Raw genomic sequence first — 5,806 nt, 5'->3', positions numbered from 1 at the left:
CCAGTGGAAAAAAGACAGTCTCTTCAATAAATGGTGCTGGGAAAATTGGACAACTACTTGCAAAAGAATGAAATTGACCACTCTCTCACACCATACACAATGATCAACTCTAAATGGATGAAAGACCTCGATGTGAGACAGGAATCCATCAAAATCATAGAGGAGAACATAGGCAGCACCCTCTACGACATCGGCCACAGCAACCTTTTTCATGATATATCTCCAAAGGCAAGAGAAAGAAAAGATAAAATGAATTTATGGGACTTTATCAGGATAAAGAGCTTCTGCACAGCCAAGGAAACAGTCAAAAAAACTAAGAGACAGCCCACGGAATGGGAGAATATATTTGCAAAGGACACCACAGATAAAGGACTGGTATCCAAGATCTACAAAGANCTCAACTCAATACGTGAGAAACAAATAAATAAATCATAGAATGGGCAGAAGATATGAACAGACACTTTTCCAATGAAGACATACAAATGGCTAACAGACACATGAAAAAATGTTCAAAATCATTAGCCATCAGGGAAATTCAAATCAAAACCACACTGAGATACCACCTTACGCCAGTTANAAACCACACTAAGATCCCACCTTATGCCAGTTAGAATGGCAAAAATTGACAAGGGAAGAAACAACAATTGCTGGAGAGGATGTGGAGAAAGGGGATCCCTCCTACTTTGTAGGAATGCAAGTTGGTACAACCGCTCCGGAAAACACTGTGGAGGTCCCTTAAAAAGTTAAAAATTGAGCTATTTTGACCCAGCCATTGCACTACTGGCTATTTACCCCAAAGATACAGACGTAGTGAAGAGAAGGGCCATATGCACCCCAATGTTCATAGCAGCATTTTCCCCAATAGCTAAATCCTGGACGGAACTGAGATGCCCTTCAACAGATGACTGGATTAAGAAGTTGTGGTCCATATATACAATGGAATATTACTCAGCTATAAGAAGGAACAATTTCTCAACATTTGCTGCAACATGGACAGCACTGGAGGAAATAATGCTAAGTGAAATAAGTCAAGCAGAGAAAGGCAATTATCAAATGATTTCTCTCATCTATGGAGCATAAGAACTAGGAAGATCGGTAGGGGAAGAAAGGGATAAAGAAAGGGGGGGTAATCAGAAGGGGGAATGAGGCATGAGAGACTATGGACTCTGTGAAACAAACTGAGGGCTTCAGAGCGGAAGGGGATGGGGGAATGGAATAGGCTGGTGATGGGTAGTAAGGAGGGCACGTGTTGCATGGTGCACTGGGTGTTATACGCAACTAATGAATCATTGAACTTTACATCAGAAACCAGGGATGTACTGTATGGTGACTAACATAATATAATTAAAAAACATTTAAAAAGAGAGTAATACTAATAAATATCCTGAGATCCCATACTTACTATGTTCTAAGATCCTGCTTTGAATTAATTTATTTAGTTTCCATATTCAACCTATAAGGAGGTTATTATTACTAACAACTGTGTTTTTCAGAAAAGGAAACTGAAGCAGAGAGGTTAAAGCCACTTGCATAAGGTGAGAATCTTGGCAGAGATGTCTGGAATTCAAGGATAATTAGGTCAATTAGTGACAAGTAAAAAAAGATAATGACTAAATAAAACAAAGTAAGTCCATGAGTAGAATTGTCTATCCAGAAGAATATTTAAAAGTGGTTAGTAATATAAAATTTTCAGTAATATTTACATATTTATTGGTAGAAATAATTATTGTCTTTGTAGAACTAGCCATACATCTTAAATAACATTGACAGTAAGCATAATAAAAATAGTTAAATGTTACTAAATGTTAACATGTACCAGGCATTTTTCCAAGCACCTAACATTATGCTATTTAATACTCAAATAGTCTTAGGAGAGGAATAGTATTATCATCCCCTTTTTATAGTGGAAAAAAACTGTGGCACAACCAGGTTGAATAGCTGATCAAAGATCAAGCTATTGACAACTGAGAAGTATTATGTCATGGTGTAAACAATTCTAAGCAGTCTGGCTTCAGAGCCTACACACTAAAACATTACCCTATGTTGTCTTACATGTGGGTCATCAAACTGTTCATAGATGCAGGCATGACGAAGGAGAAAAGAAATATTTGGCTTTTGCTTCCTTGCAATTATAATAAATAAGGCAAAACTAAGGAGTGACTGTGCAGAGTAAATGGGATCTGAGATCATGTGGGGGAAAGGATTGAACTGGGGCTAAGACGAGGTCCACTGAGTTGCCACAGGCATGTTACTTCTCCTAATGACAAGGCTTCAATAAGTCAATCAAGAGTTCATTAATTCATGTGCCTGTCCTAGGTCACCCATGTACACTGCAGGATGGTCCAGGGCTCAGGGTTACCCTAATGGTTTTTGGAGAATAACAGGTTACCAAGTAATTGTGACCACCTGCTAGCATGATTGTTCTCACCACTTCTTTTTTTAAAATTTTTTTTTATTATATTATGTTAGTCACCATACAGTACATCCCTGGTTTCCGATGTAAAGTTCGATGATTCATTAGTTGCGTATAACACCCAGTGCACCATGCAGTACATGCCCTCCTTACTACCCATCACCAGCCTAACCCATTCCCCCACCCCCTCCCCTCTGAGGCCCTCAGTTTGTTTCTCATAGTCCATAGTCTCTCATGCTGTTCTCACCACTTCTTAACACTTCCATGGGCTCTACTTACCGCTCCCTGAACAAACCAAGGATTTCTATTCCTCTGTATCTTTACTTAGGTTGGTTCCTCTGCCCAGAATGCTTGTCACTAGTTCTGTCCTATCAACCCCTTTTCTATTATTGGGAAACTTCTACCTATTCTTCAAAATCCCATTCGAATGTCATTGCCCATGCCAGTTTACACAAATGAATTAACAGGTTCCTTTTACCGCTTTCTAACTCTTGTTATTTCTTCATGTGGCTGTCCACCATCCCTACCCCTCATTAGACTATGAGCACCTTGAGAGAATATGCTGTGCTGTGCTTGAGTCATCTCTGTACTCCTGGTGCATAGTACAATGCCATGTTGGGAAAGGCAAGAGCATATGTTAAATTTTTATCATCATCATTTTATCATCATCCTGAAGGCCCACTCTTTGTCGGCCTAGTCATGAGGTTGAGGTAAAATGTCTATAAGTTAACAGATCATAAAATCATGGCCTTTGGAGCCAAGTAGACAGAAATGGGTTTAAATCTCATTGTTTCCACTTACTAGCTAGGTGACCTTATGTAAGTCACTTTGTTTTTCTGAGCATCAGTTTTCTCATTGATAAAATAGAGGTAAATGATTGGGCCTTCCTTACAGAGTTGTTGTAAGAACGAAATGTAATCATGCATGTAGATCACACTGTACAAGAGGCACTTAAATAGTAGCCCTTATTATTAGGGCAGTGTACCTGTGGGTGCCAGTGGAAGCCCTTGTCTGCATGGGCCCAACTACTTGTCTGTATCACTTTCTTCCAGCAACTCCAAAGCAGAAGCATTATGTCAAGCTGTCCTTGGGCTTTAGAACCTGTCCACAGATTGACAAAGGAACCAGAGTATTAATCTGTTGCTGTGAGATCAGAAGCCCATTTATTCAAAAAGAGAAGTACAGGGTCCCCAATTCCTGAGAGACCTCCAATATAACTGTTATGTTTCTGATGGCATCAACAAAAGCCCTATCAGAAAATGTAAGTCTGAGGACCAAAGTGGTTCTAAGAGGGACAAAGACGACTCTCTCCTTCCCCACTAATTTGGCTTTTGGCCTTAGCTCTATCATTGACCTAGCAAGTCTCCTCCCCTCTCTGGGCCTAAGCTTCCCCATCTGTGCAACAAAGCTGTTGGATCAGGTGGTCTTTCTAGGTCTTATTATCTCTGACACTCCAGAGTTCTTTTTTCCTCCCTTTCTGAATGTTCCTCTACCTTCGGCTAATTCTAAAGTCTCAAAAACCAAGGTGGAATATGCTAATTAAACAACAGAAAGGATACATTCTCTATAACAAAAAATGGCAACCTCTAAAAGTAGAGCAGTAAGGCCCTGGCCCTTGATCTTCTGAAGCATGTTATGTGTACCTTTCCATCCATGCTCAGTGTTATGGGGGTGGGGATCACCTCCTAACTGGGGAGTTCAGACAAAGAAAAACAAAAGGTAAGAATCTTTCCCAAGGGTGCTGATAGCTTTGGCAATCACTGTGCCACCTGAAAGTAGCCAGGCTTGGCCCAGGACTTTGGTCTATCCAACACACTACACATAGACCTGTGAAAGAAAAGGAGAAGCCAAGGAAAACAGAATTGAAGCTGACCTCTGCTTCCATCTGACATCCAAAAGCCAATTAATGAGAAGGACCATCCCATTCACTCCCAAAGGTCCAAACAAAAACCTCAGGCTGCAAGAAACTTGTCAAAGGAGGAGATGGAACTAGCACTTTTTGAATACCTTGCTGTCTCTACATAAGTACGTGATAACCTTGGAACAACTAAAGAGAAGCATGGGGGAGGGGAAATGCTTGACTGGCTGTAAAAATACAGACGCAATTTGTGTTTCAGAAACTGTGAATATCTTATTTTCTGTGAATATCTTATTTTCTCATTGCCAAGAAAATAGATGTCTAAATATGACTCCCTGCTAGCAGATACAGCAACTAAGTGTCTAGACAGAGTGAAATGGCAGGGATGGACTAACAGCAGATCCAGCTAAGTGGCAGGAATGGGACATAAGTTCCATGATGCAGGCCAGTGAAAGGAAAGAGAGAAAAGCCACTCTCCAGAAGCAAAGTGTTGCGGAGATGTTTAGTGGTAGAAAGAGGTTCTGAGAAAGAAGATGGGGGCGTAGAAAATATATGAGAATTTAGAAAGAATATGGAAGCTTGAAGGAGAAGGGGGCCATAGCTAAAAGACAGAAAAAAGGCAGGCGGGCAAAGGGTAAATGAAGATGGGAAAGAGTTGCGGATTATAGAAGGGGGCAAGAAGAAGGTAACTGGGCCAGAGGAAATAGAGGGTTTTGCCCACTCAAGGGGGAGAAATCCAGCAATGGGGGAAGAAAAGAAAATACAAATGTGGGGCAGAGAGAGTAGTGGCTTAAAAAGCAGTTAAAAATACATGAGGGGTGGGGGATTAAAGGAATGGATAGAAGCTGAGAAAAAAGCATGTTGATATAAGAGGTGACTAGGGCTTCATAAGATACCAGAAGCACTGTGGGGGCTCAATCGCAAGATGCTGTTGAGAGATAAGACTAAGCCTGAAAGGCATAGGAGTGGATGGGTTATAAGAAAAGGGAAGGAAAGATTTTAGTGAGCATATGTGGGGAATAAAGGGGATTAGATAAGTGATGGGATGATGGACCAGTGTGCAAATGGGAGCTAAGAGAAGGTTCAAGGCCTCAGGGAAGGGACACTGTTAACAGTAGATAAGGGAGCTCAATGAGGAAAAGGGGATTCAAAAAGGGGACTCACTGGGCAAGTGGGAGCTCTGCGAACAATTAGGTTTCAATGAGAAGACACCTCAAGAAGGGAAGACACTTCAGCAATGATCAGAGAGGAAAAGAGAATTCACTGGGGGAGAGGCTCAGTGGCAGAAATGTGGACTATTTACAGATTGGAAAATTTACATGAGACAGGTGTCTGGGTGGCTCAGTTGGTTAAGTGTCCAACTCTTGGTTTCAGCTCAGGTCATGAACTCAGGGTCATGGGATCGAACCCCACATTGGGCTCTGTGCTCAATGCAGAGTCTGCTTGAGAGTCTCTCTCTCTCTCTCTCTCTTCCTCTGCCTCCCCCATTAGAGTTCTCTCTCTCTTTCAAATAAATACATAAAATTTAAAAAATA

At 41.1% G+C, this 5,806-nt stretch overlaps 1 long non-coding RNA gene across 1 annotated transcript; it reads right to left on the bottom strand.

Annotated features, from left to right (window-relative positions):
* Positions 1 to 530: 530 nt before the first annotated feature.
* On the bottom strand, positions 531 to 677 carry LOC117800971. Its single transcript, XR_004623239.1, has 2 exons — positions 598 to 677; positions 531 to 563 (listed from the first exon to the last, which is right to left on the bottom strand). It is a non-coding gene; the product is annotated as an uncharacterized LOC117800971 (long non-coding RNA).
* Between the last annotated feature and the right edge of the window lie 5,129 nt (positions 678 to 5,806).

Source organism: Ailuropoda melanoleuca, unplaced genomic scaffold, assembly GCF_002007445.2.
Source record: "Ailuropoda melanoleuca isolate Jingjing unplaced genomic scaffold, ASM200744v2 unplaced-scaffold9836, whole genome shotgun sequence".
Classification (NCBI taxonomy): domain Eukaryota; kingdom Metazoa; phylum Chordata; class Mammalia; order Carnivora; family Ursidae; genus Ailuropoda; species Ailuropoda melanoleuca.
Note: the sequence above shows the minus strand (reverse complement) of the source record. Positions and strands in the feature narration are given on the sequence as shown.